The following is a 12,974-nucleotide window of genomic DNA, read 5'->3' as shown; positions in this document are numbered from 1 at the left end:
AAGATGGTAAAAATAACCGGAAGTGATCCCCCAGTCCGGCGCAGTCTGATGTACTTCTGTCATATAAAGTGAAACTAGATGTCGAACTGGAGCCTCACCATTTGCATAAGTGAGGCTCCAGTTATACATCTAGTTTCACTTTAAATGACAAAACTGAAGAGACTTAAAAGAGCTGGAGAGGATTTCTTACAACTTATTGAGCCGGCACAGTTTTCGAAAACGTTTTCTTCACGCTGCACTATACAACTAAGCTGGGCAAACGATTTTTAAAATTTTTTAAAAAGAAATAAAAAATGAGATATAATGATGTGTTCCTGTTTAACTTAGACATTGCACGACTTTAAAACCTATAAAAACAGGTTTCGAGAGTTAAAAACCACTTTTTATGCGCGAAAAATGGGTGATTTTTCTTCCTCGTGATCAGCTCAGAATCTTTGTGTACGCTGTAAGGTTTTTACTTCTTAATTAAACGTTTAAAATACACGAATTTCATAAAGACAACACACGTTTCGAAGAGAAAAAATCCCATTCTTTTCTCTTCCTGGTGTGTGAAACTGATCAGCAGGTCTTTTTTTCCCAATCAGAGGCTCTGAAAACAGCGTACCGCCCACTGCGCTCCGTCAGAGAGGGGCGCGGCACCGAGAGAGGGAGGAGGCGCGGAGCTCAGCAGTACAGAACGAACGTTCTACTGCCTGGAGCGCTTATGGCAGCAATCGCGTCTGCATTTATAACTTAGTTTTTAAAATCAATCAAGCAATATGAAGCATCTCTTTTTACTTTTAAGTCCTTTACTTATCATTAAACAAACAGCTTATCAACAAATTAGACGTATCACTTTATAACCGTTAGCATCTTATTTACTTCCTAATTATATTACACGTGGAAAATAATACGTTTTTAATAATCTTTAATGATTTATACATTTTGGAAAGGTTTCATCTATACAAAACAGTGTTAGTATAAATTATAAATATAATAATCATCATAATATAAGGTATAACTGACAAATATAGTAATAATAAAACTGTGTTGGAATTGTTGCACTTTTTTCCATGTCTTGTAAACGTAATCATTTTCAAGACTTTGGTCAAATGTGCATTTGATCTGACAAAATAAAAATACAAACAAATGAAAGTAAACAAAAAAGTAAATTATGAAATAAAATGTGGCACTAGTAAAATAAATCAAACTAAAGTTCTAAAATAATGAGAAATAAAATTTAAAATATACTGAAAAATGCTCCTTTTCCCATCGGCACTGAGATGAAGCCCATCAGCAGCAAAGGCCTGAGCAACGGGCTGCTTATTCTTCAGAAGCACTCTGTTGCTCCTGAGGAACTGCACATGGTCCATCTGAGAAGGGAGCTGTGAAAGAACCCGGTTAGCTTCTTTCACCGCTCCAGCCGTAAATGAGTCATCACAGAGCCGTGGCAAAATTGAGCAAATGGCGAAATGTACCTTACAAGGAGATGCTCTCCTTACTGCCACAATCAGTTCTTTCATAGCTCTAAGGATGTCATAGGGGGAGTCACCCTGAGCTATGTTATTTGTCCCTATGTGAACGATCAGTAATATATCCTCTGTCAGGGCCTGGAGGTGGTATAGGTGCTGGTGGGCACTGCGCTGCAGTGTTGTGCCAGGGTGCAGCCACACCTGCTCTGCTGGCATCAGTTTTTCCAGGCCCCGCAACATAGAGTCACCGAGGACATACACTTTCTTTGGACCTGATGGGGAAAAAGGCATTATCACAGCTACATCATAAAATAAATCTTAAAAGTATATAAACTATAACTGAACAGCAAACATATTCAATAAATAACAATGAACAATGAATAACAATGTAAATGTTAAAAATTATAACTAACGAGTAACTATATACAGTGCTGGGAACCAGCTCTCAGAAGGCACGGGGAAGTTACATCAGCAGTTATGTACAGTATAGAGGATTAATTTCACGTTGCTGGCTCCAGGGATCAGCCTTTTGACCTCCCTGGCGCATCAGCATCCACAATATGCATGTTTTCAAATTAATGTACTCCCTAGGTATCTACAAATACAGATATCTTAAGATGCTGGCTCCAGGGATCAGCTTTTCACCAGCCTCCCTGGCGCATCAGCATCGGCTACAAGATGTTTCCTATTCATATTCCTCAAAATTATCTGCATCTGACACACAGTGTAACATTAGCAATAGCCTGGAACTTAAGAAACCTAAGCAACAATCCTCACCTCATTATTCATGTAATCATCTAACAATGGATACTCAATTATGCCACTAACTTCATCATCACCCTCCTCTACATAATCCACAACAAACAAGTCTCCTGTTCTATTTACATTTACTACCCTGCCTGGCCACCAACATTCACTCCCATCTTCACTACTCACAAACATGTGCTCTACTTTCTTGCCTACAAAGTCCTCTGCACTAACAGGAAGCAATTCTAAATAACTATCCATATAATCTTTCCACAAATCAAACCACCACATTTTTCTAAATCCATCATATTTTATTTTAAAAATATACTCCTGGCCATCTAGTCTCATTTCAGCAACTGTGCCCTTGTACCACACCTTCCTACCTTTCTCATCAAAAGCATGTCTAACTCTCTTTCCTAACAAGTGTTCTGGTTTAATTAACATAGGAATTCTTAATCTTTCCATACCAACCTTTTTTCTACCTAGATCTCTAGCCTTAAAATGCTGCTTAACAGCCTCCTTTAAAAACTCTGCCTTTTCTTCAACAATACGTTCTGATGGTGCTAAACAATAATCTTTTTCTTCTCTAGATGTACCTGGGATTTCCTCTGGCCTGCAGACAACACTTTTTAAGTTAGCAATCAGCTGTTCTAGACTAAGCTTTTTCCCGTCCTTTGAAAAATTGAAAACTCCTTTTTCATTTTTCATTCCTATCACAAATCTCCTAAACTTCAACTGTGTTGTAACTGCAAGAAGCTTCTTGTCCTCATCTAAATTCCTCAGTTGCTCGTCTATTTCTTCCTCACTGTTCCAAAGTCCCCCATACTTTCCTATCTCTACCGCTAGTACTTCCTTTGTCCTTATATCTCTTGTTTCCTTTTCTATTTTTTTTTCCTTCTTCTCTCTAAGTGTCTGCAACCTGGCATCTCTTATCCTAGCCATCCTCTCACAAAACACAGCCCTCTGCTCTTTAACTGATTCTCTAGCTTGAGATAAAACTTCTGCCTTCTTTTCAGAATCTAGTTTTTCAAGCCACTGCCAAGACCTGTTCTCCTTGAACATAATCATACCCTCAACAGCTAATGCTGTTGCTCTGGCCTTAACTTTAAGTAAATTATCAAAGATTCCAAAATCCCTCTCACAGCTAACGTTCGTCTTGGGTGCTGAATCAAGCTTTTCAAACATCTCCTCTGAAACCTCATCATACCTGCCATATTCTAAATGATCTGCTACCATCCTACAACACACCTTTACAAAACTAGCAAGGATCAGTTCCACAGCCTGTCTAGTCATGTCCTCAAATTCAGGGCTCCTCTGTTCTGTTAGCTTCTGCAGAACAGGTCCAGAATGTACCTCTATGTCGATAAACAAGCGTACCTCACCTCTGACTAATTTACTGCTATCAGCCTGCCATTCTTTCAGTTTGCACACTAACTCCCTGTATCTTGCATTCATTTTTAAAACATGCTCTTTTTTTCCCAGAGCTTTCCACAAAGGCTCTGTCACTAATTTACAAATAATTCCCAGTGCTCTGCATCCTGCAATAAACTGACCTACACTCAAATCCTCAAACACTGCTTCTATTAGTTTATTTTCATTACGTATATCATGCATGAATTCCAGCAATTCAGCATGCAAAAAATAAACTCCAGCTGCATTGTGGAACATTGCATTAATTCGGTTTCCTTTAAAGGGAACCAGAGGGACATGATCAGATTTGCCCTGACTCAACAAAAAAGATCTAAACTGCACAGATTTGCCACTTTTCTCACACCCTCTTTCATGGATGGCTTTGCACACTGATCTAATCAATCTAACTGTACCACTCTCTCCTACTGTTCTATGCATCCAATCTAAACTAACACTGCCCACCTTTTCACCACCAAAAATCATTCTTTCCCAGACAGAAAGTGTAACATTTGCCTGATGTGCCAAGCCATCAATTAAATGTAATCCACAGAACAACTCATTGATAACTCCAATCCTAGCCTTGTCTGTCTCACTGAGGTCATCAAATCCATCTACAATTTCAGGCAAGATATCAGTTCTGTACTGAGCCAGAATTTCATTAAATTTTTTTTCTGTACTTGCCCTGTCGCCAATTAGATTTGTAATTTTGCAGAAAATTTCCTTCTCAGAACGTGTTGTATCCGAATCCCTGCTTCCACTGTTAACAACATCTTTCACCATCTCCCTAACTGTGTCAAATATACACTGAGCTGAACCCGATGCCTGCTCTCTGAGTCCTAAATGCATTCTGCTACCATCCTGGAAAGAAATCCCTGCAGTTCCATATTTATGACCATATTTAGTGGTCCCATCTGTGGCAAGGGTTAAATTACTTTCTTGCAACAGTTTTTCTTTCAGATGTTGCAAAGAAACTTGCCTCGCTTCTAACACAAGATATTTACAAAAACTTTCCCCTGGTAATCTATCTACCTGAATACCTACTAATTTATCCAAAACTAGTCTGACTATCTGAGAAGCCTTTCGTGCACTAACGCCCATGTTTGCTACTAAATCCATATAAGCCTCTCTTACAGCATCACTATACTTGCCTTTTTCATACATGCTAATATTGTGACTCACTATCCTGTCTATCTCTGTTTTCAAGCCTTCGTATTCTCCCTGCCAGAACTGTACCTCCTCATTCAGGTCCCTCACCCTATGTGCCAAATCTGCTTCAGAGTCACATTTCCTTTTATAATACGCAACCTTCTGCGATTCCTTTTTTTTTGTATATCTAAGCTTTTCCAACTGTTCTTGCAATTCATCAATACTCTTCTCTAGCTGTGCCTTTTCCTTCTCTAACTCACTTTTCTCCAGTTCATTCAAAATGACTGTCTGCTCACACTCCACAACTTTTTGCTCAAGTGTCCGAATTTTACTATCCCTGCGTCTAAGCCTTTTATTCACATTCCTAACACTTCCCTGTCCTAACTTTTCATTTGCCTTGCTTAATTTATTTGAGAGAGCTTTAATTTCACTTTCAGCCTTATAAAGCATAAGTCCTCTCTCTTTTTTTTTCTTGTCTAACCTAGCTCTTTCATCATCTAGTTTCCTGCATTCTTCCATTATTCTATGCACATTTTTAAACTGTGTTCCTAATTCACTAACTACCTCATTAGTGCACTTTACATCACTTAATTCGCTCGTTCCTGATCTTATATCACAAGCAGAGCTAGTGCTAGCTGTTTGCTGTGCATCTTCTGCAGCTGAAATTTCACTGCTCTCCTTTCTTACTAGGGGCAGAGCAAAGATCTGGCGGTCAAAATCTTCCCTTTCACTTTTTCTTAAGCGAGATTTCTTATTGATGATCCTCTGTACATACAAACTAATCACTCGCTGAAAATATTCTTTTTCCTGTTCATTTCTTAGACCTAGGTCGAAATTGTGATTTAAGATATCAAAAAGTGTCTGTTTCCTATTTGATTTTTTGGCTCCGGAAAATTTGTAGATCTCCATCATCGCTCTGTTCGTCAAGATTTTAACATCTAGTTTTTTTATTCGTTCAGATTTTAATTCTACATCTATCCCTAATTCCTCGAAGTAGCTACTGATGTATTGCTTCCCCTTACCACCAGGGCACACACGAGTTTTCTCTGGATTCATTTTTTTTTTCTTTCGTAGGGTCTCTCTGATTCGCTGCGGCTCAGCACCAGAACGGTTAAAGATGGCGTCAAGTCAGGCACCCAGAGGGAGGGGGGGGGGGCGTCTTCCCGCCTACATAACTAAAATGCCAAATAGGAGTGGCTTAAGCGACATACACAGTCGTGTAACTGACAGTTTGAGGTAGCCTATCCTGTAAATTTCGCTTTGTTGCTGATAGGTTAAGCTTTCGAAACTCAACCCCAAAGTCATGTGAATGATTTTTCGCCCTGTTTCATTGGTTAAACACAATGATCACAAGAACCACCATGGTAACTGGGATGTGTAGTTTTTAATTCAGTTTGAATTATAACTGTACGTACTGTCTTCGTATTTGGCCAGGGCTTTAAAGAGAGGGCGCGCCAAAAATTTTCGGTGCCGTCGTCTCCGCTTTAAAGGTACCCCCGTCGCGGAAGAATTCGATCTCTGAACGTTTGCCCAGTCTAATACAACACAGACAGCCAAGAGTCTCCAAAACAAAACGAATTGACAGATAGGAGAAAAGTCCCACTCGTCCTAAAGTTCCCAAAATCCAGCACTGAGCGTAAACAAAGTGTTCAAGTAGCGTGGGAATGCTACCCCTAATGCTAGCTGGAGTTTGAGTGTCTGGTTCAGAGTTTGCTCAAGAGTTTACCTTTCACAGATGCGCAAAGATGAATGTTGAGGGTGCACGCTTCAAGGCGCCTTACAGTGCAGGGAGTGATTAGAGACGATTCGTGACGTGTGCTCGTTCCCATATACCGTACGCCCCGGGTTGCAGTGCTAGGATGACGTCCAATACCGCTTCGGCACGTAACGGCATTATATTCAAGTGCAGGACATAAGAGTTTTATTTTGTTCGTTTTGTTCTGCTCTGCTTTGCTTTGTTTTGCTTTCCATGGCGTTCGTAAGAGCGTCAATAAAAAGGCGATTCCTGCGTCTAACACGAATGTAAGAGCTATTTCAAGTGCGGCTTCTAAAATGCTTGTAGACATTTGTCTGTTGTTGATTGTTTTTTTGTGTCTAACAAAGTGCCATTTTCCTGTCCGGACGGGGAGACTTTATCATTCCCACATGAAGCAACCCTTAATTCCTCGGAGGCGTGTCTGTCTGCAAGGTTTGTATTTTGGAAAGGTTTTTTTTTTTAACGGAGAACGACTTTGAAAAAGATTTACGCCGGCGTCTCGCGATCCATGTGAGATTGTAGCAAGAATGCAGCAATAACAGTGTTTGCTGTAGTCGTGGCTGAGTGGTTAAGGCGATGGACTACTAATACATTGTGCTCTGCATGCATGGGTTCAAATCACACACTTGTCGCTCTCCATGTCTGACACGTGTGGTACTAGAGCAGTATGTTTTCCAGCGGTGGCTGAACATGGTATAGTAGGCTAACGTTAGTATCAAGCAGTGACAATAACAGTGGTTAAGTGCCGCTACTGCCAAGTGACTCTGGGTTGAGACTGTGTTTCCATTTACTTGCAACGCAAATGGAGAAAGAGATTTTTGACAGTCTCTCGAGAGACTGCGCTAGGTGTTTAGAGATAGACTTTGTCAGTTCCCCCTGGAATGATGGCCTCTCAAATAGTTTGTGATTCCTCTAGACGTTTATACAGTAGAAGCATGGTTCGTGGCTTAAATTCAAGCTGACCAAGACTTAGGAAACGAGTTAGAGGTCTGATGCAGAACTGCGAATTCAGTGAACGGGAACACTACAGTACATTGCACTGCATGTGTGAGGAAAGCTGCCCACTTCAGTCCCTTGTCGACCGAACAGAGGACTGTAAAGGATACCACCAAGAAACTTTAGGATGCTGGTTGGAATTCAGCTCCAAAGAAGCCCCTTTGGATGTTATGTCATCAAAAAGTAAGAACAACGAATCTCCCTTTGATCAAAAGCGCAACAAAACTGTTTTCTGTGGAGCAGGTTTCAGACCCGTAGACCTGTTTTATTTTTAGGGCAGGGCGCATTCCCAAACGCGAATCTCCTGTTTTAGAAATGCTTTGGGCGGCGTGAAGTGAAAATAAGAAATGAACTCCAGATGCACATGGAAGCAATCAAGTGTTTCATCCGAGCTGTTTCAAAACTGCTCAAGAGCTTTCCTTTCACAGAGGCGCAACGATTAATGATGGCGGTGCACCCTTCAATGCGCCTTACAACTCTAGGGAGTGATTGAGACGATTCGTAGCGTGTGCTCATTTCCCTATATTCCCCGTGCTGCAGTGGTAGGATGACGTACGTTACTGCTTCGACACGTAACGGCATTATATTCAACTGCAGGAGCTGAGGGCTTTCGTAAGCGCGTAAACCAAAGGCAATTCCTGCGTCTAACACTAATTTAAATGCTTTTCAAAGTGCAGTGTGGTGCAGCTTGTAAAATCCTTGTCCACATTTGTGGTTTGTTGATGTTTTTTCTGTCTGCCAAAGTTGCATTTTGACATCAGGACGGGGAGACTTTATCCTTTGAACGTGAAGCCACCCTTAAACCCTCGGAGGCGTGTCTGTCTGCCGGCACGTATTTTGTCAAAGGTATTTTTTTTTAACGGGGAGCGACTCTGAAAAGGTTTCCCCAGCCACCTCGCACTCGTGTTAGATTATAGGAGGAATGCGGCAGTGGCAAGCTCGCCGTAGTCGTGGCCGAGTGGTTAAGGCGATGGACTCGAAATCTGGTGGGGACTCCCCGCGCAGGTTCAAATCCTGCCGTCTACGGCGTCTGCCGCACGTTGTAGTGTGCCTGCGTGGCAGAGGCGAAGTGCCGCTTCTCCTTTTCTGGTACTATAAAAACGCTAAATCGCTTGGACCCGCTGCCACGGAAATCAATTCTTCAGATAACCACACATTTTGCGTTCGCACGTCTGGTGCTCTACTTATGCCTTTGAAAATCGGATCAATAAAGCTCAAAGAACCGACAAGATAGGTGCTCGTAAAGCACGCAGTAAAGAATTCTTATCAGCGAGGGTTTCAGTGGGTTAACTGAGGAGAAGGCGTGATCGCTAATTGTTGAGTTTTTATTTGGTGTTAGAAACACTCTTACTGTGCATGAAGTGCAACAAATGTAGCCACAGAAATTGCATCGTGCTTTCATTTATGCTATTGCAGACACCAACGTTGCCTAGATAGAAAACCGAAAAAGCCGTGGGTTTGCTTGCCAGTCTGAAGGATCTCTCTTCGAATCTCTATCATTTGTCAATGGAAGTAAAAGGCGCTGCAATCTGATACGTTCACATTCAAACCCTCAGCTGTTGTTCGACTTTATTTCTTGACTAATTACAACTGAGTGTCGCATGAGCAGTTACGTAAACTTGTCTGCTATATTTGAACACAAATGCCGTTCTTCAATTAAAACTAACAGTACATTGTCAGGGACATTCAGTTATATACAAACAAGAGACAGACAAGAGAATATTTCTACCTTTCATGTGGACTACGTGTTGACTTACTGATCGGAATAATTGAAATGTTCGGGTTCATAGCCGATGCAGTGCGTGCTAATTAGAACAGCAACGCTGGGCTCTCAGCACCGTACTGAGCCCAGGTGCAGTTCATTTACATGAAGGAAATCTCGTACTGGGTACGATTACACCCACATACAGTAAGTAGCACAGGCTACTTAGGGAGTAGCCTGATGCGTTTAAAAGTGACCCGAGCCAGGCAGGAGTCGAACCTACAATCTCCTGAGCCGTAGTCAGACGCGTTATCCATTGCGCCACTAGCCCTGGTGTCACACTGCACGACTGCAACCCAGTGAGCTCAGCACTGCAACTAGTAAAACATTACCCCCGGTCCATTCTTTTCCAAAAGTGAGAAACACCTGTTTTCTAAATTGTGTCTGTTTAAAACCATATCTCTTTAAACCAAACCAAGAGTTTGTCCTTTGCACTGATATTCTGATTCATTTCGATTTCAAAGAAAAAAAAAACACTTTCTTCCAAAGCATCATAAAATTGTCCCTTCTTCCAGACTCTACTTCTCTCTTGTAGTAGTACAGCAGACCTTTCCAGGTGAGCAGATCACAGAGTCCGAAATGAGCTTCCTCCATCCAGCAAAGTACCTGAACATGACTCTGTCATCATAAAAGCACCCCTGTAGTAAAGCAATTAAATCCGAAATCAAGAGGGCAATTGCCTACTGAAGTTCAAGAAGTCATCAATTTTAACCTAGCAACACATTAAAGGCTGCATCTATACAAGTACGATTCTAGAAATGCTCACCAGATTACGTTTTAAGAAGGAACTGCGGCTCAGGTTCCGCCGAGATCTAAACTCGGATGGCAGGATTCAGAGTCCAGAGTTTGGACGGGTGGCGCACAGAGGGTCCATATACTGTAGATCCCTCAGTGATCTTCCGCGTGTTCAAACCGCCAGCGTGTGACTCCTCTGTCCCCGTGACCTCATTGCTCTGCTCTCGCCTCTGTGCAGCCGAGCCCGACTCACGGTAAAGTGGAAAAAAAATGCCCTCAACGTGTGATTTACTCTGGAGTGAGGACAGATGTCACCTTCTTATCATTGAACAGGATGTATGTGATGTGGCGACTAGGTTCAATTTTTTATCCTCTTTAAAAGATTAAGGACTGGGTGAGCCTGATTTACCACCCTTTCAGCTAAGAACCCGACGTGCGGACCGTTTAAGCTACGTAGACTCGGTCGTTTAACTCTTCTCCATTAGCAGGGTTAAGGTTAAAGAAAAAACATTGCTGACTTCTTTTTTGTTTTCCAGCCGCGAGCGCTGATTAGCAAGGTTTGCATTTCATGTTTTGCAAGTTGCATTCTAAGAAAAACAAGTCGTTCAAGACAGGAAATGAATACTTGCATTTAATTAAGTCTAGCCGTAGGCGGTTGTCCATAATGACCAGTCCTGTTCGAGAAGACAGAACAAAAAAAGGAACCGCTGGGATTCGGACCCGGGATCTCCTGTTTACCAGGCAGGCGCTTTAACCAACTAAGCCACAGCGCGCCAGGAGCTCTGTCCTTTTGCAGCCACTTGGACACACAACTCAGACACATCTGCATTCGCTGTGCGCTCCGCCTGCTCGCTGAGCAAGTTGCCACCTTTACATACAATAGCAACATTGACACCAAGAGAAAGGATGACAAATGGCTTTTAACTGGAACTTTTCATGTCCAAGGAGCTCAATGTGCTTTCCGTGTACAACAGGGCCACTGAACTCCACACCGGCCACTGAAGCACAGCAGTGGCTTGCTGGCTTGACATCTCCCAAGGAAGATGCTGAAATTGGATGTGGAACAGGAAAATGACCCTCGAGTACGAGGGAAAAAAAAGAAAAAGAAAATCTGGAGCGCGCCAACTCATGTCCGGACAGCCTGGTTTGAACAAAGTGTTCAAGTAGCATGGGAATGCGACCCCTAATCCTAGCTGGAGTTTGAGCGTCTGGTTCAGAGTTTGCTCAAGAGTTTACCTTTCACAGATGCGCAAAGATGAATGTTGAGGGTGCACGCTTCAAGGCGCCTTACAGTGCAGGGAGTGATTAGAGACGATTTGTGACGTGTGCTCGTTCCCATATACCGTACGCCCCGGGTTGCAGTGCTAGGATGACGTCCAATACCGCTTCGGCACGTAACGGCATTATATTCAAGTGCAGGACGTGAGGGTTTTATTTTGTTCGTTTTGTTCTGCTCTGCTTTGCTTTATTTTGCTTTCCATGGTGTTCGTAAGAACGTCAATAAAAAGGCGATTCCTGCGTCTAACACGAATATAAGAGCTATTTCAAGTGCGGCTTCTAAAATGCTTGTAGACATTTGTCTGTTGTTGATTGTTTTTTTGTGTCTAACAAAGTGCCATTTTCCTGTCCGGACGGGGAGACTTTATCATTCCCACATGAAGCAACCCTTAAGTCCTCTGAGGCGTGTCTGTCTGCAAGGTTTGTATTTTGGAAAGGTTTTTTTTTTTTAACGGAGAACGACTTTGAAAAAGATTTCCGCCGGCGTCTCGCGATCCGTGTGTGATTGTAGCAAGAACATGGTGCGGCTTCTTAAATGCTTGTGGACATTTGTCTGTTGTTGATTGTTTCTTTGTGTCTAACAAAGTGCCATTTTCCTGTCCGGACGGGGAGACTTTATCATTCCCACATGAAGCCACCCTTAAGTCCTCTGAGGCGTGTCTGTCTGCATGGCTTGTATTTTGGAAAGGTTTTTTTTTTAATGGAGACTGACTTTGAAAAATGTTTCCGCCGGCGCCTCGCGATCCATGTGAGATTGTAGCAAGAACGCAGCAACAGCGGTGCTCGCTGTAGTTGTGGCCGAGTGGTTAAGGCGATGGACTAGAAATCCATTGGGGTCTCCCCGCGCAGGTTCAAATCCTGCCGACTACGGTGTCCTCCTCACATCGTTGTGTGCTGGCGCAAGCAAGGAAAAGTGCCTTTCTTCTTTTCCTGGTGGTTTTAAAACGCGAGATCGCTTGTACCCGCTGCCTTGGAAAGAAATGTCTACATGTTTACTTGCACATTGTCTATTGTTTGTACATTGTCTTGATGCACTGTTTGCACTTTGTCTTGTTTTTTACACTTGTTTTACAATCGAGAGACCTTCTGTAAGTAAGAATTCCATTGTACCAGTACCGGTTACATATGGCAATAAAGTTCAAGTTCAAATGCTTCAGCGTCCGCAAACGGCATTTTGCAGCTGGAAGCAGATGGCGACGCTTTTTGCGGTCGCGTGTCTTGTGCCCCATTTCCGGCCTTTAACATCGAATCAATAAAGCTGTTAGAACCGACACCATAGGTGCTTTTCTTACAACTTTTGATCTGACTCAGTTTCGGAATGCAATTCCTGAACACTGCGAGAGACAACCTACAGATGCAGCCATTCAAAATGAGCGGTAAAAACCCGTAGTACAGTAACCAACCCGCAGGGCACCGTAGGGCACCGCGGTAAGTGATTGGCTGGTCAAAATGACCGACAGGGGCACTCGTGGTGCCTTTACTGTGCACCTTTACTAATGTCTTTACTGTGAACATTTCAATCCGCTTAGTTTTGAATATTTATATGGAATTTTACCACTAAAGGGAAATTTTAGTAGCTGAGCATAAAAAGAAGAGGAGCATAACGCATCTGAAGGTCATAAACGATATTAATTTAGGAACATAAACATTACTGTATGTACATAAACTGTACTGTGTATGGCTGGTCTTGATA

The 12,974-nt window shown here is 42.4% G+C and overlaps 3 non-coding genes across 3 annotated transcripts; 2 read left to right on the top strand and 1 right to left on the bottom strand.

The window, feature by feature from the left end:
- The first annotated feature begins 8,450 nt into the window (after positions 1-8,450).
- Positions 8,451-8,532, top strand: trnas-cga (transfer RNA serine (anticodon CGA)). Its single transcript has one exon. It is a non-coding gene; the product is annotated as a tRNA-Ser (tRNA).
- A 934-nt stretch (positions 8,533-9,466) lies between these two features.
- trnar-acg (transfer RNA arginine (anticodon ACG)) lies at positions 9,467-9,539 on the bottom strand. The gene has a single exon. It is a non-coding gene; the product is annotated as a tRNA-Arg (tRNA).
- A 2,530-nt stretch (positions 9,540-12,069) lies between these two features.
- On the top strand, positions 12,070-12,151 carry trnas-aga (transfer RNA serine (anticodon AGA)). Its single transcript has one exon. It is a non-coding gene; the product is annotated as a tRNA-Ser (tRNA).
- The last annotated feature ends 823 nt before the right edge of the window (positions 12,152-12,974 follow it).

This window comes from Atractosteus spatula, unplaced genomic scaffold (assembly GCF_055471065.1).
Source record: "Atractosteus spatula isolate fAtrSpa1 unplaced genomic scaffold, fAtrSpa1.hap1 Scaffold_86, whole genome shotgun sequence".
NCBI lineage: Eukaryota > Metazoa > Chordata > Actinopteri > Semionotiformes > Lepisosteidae > Atractosteus > Atractosteus spatula.
Note: the sequence above shows the minus strand (reverse complement) of the source record. Positions and strands in the feature narration are given on the sequence as shown.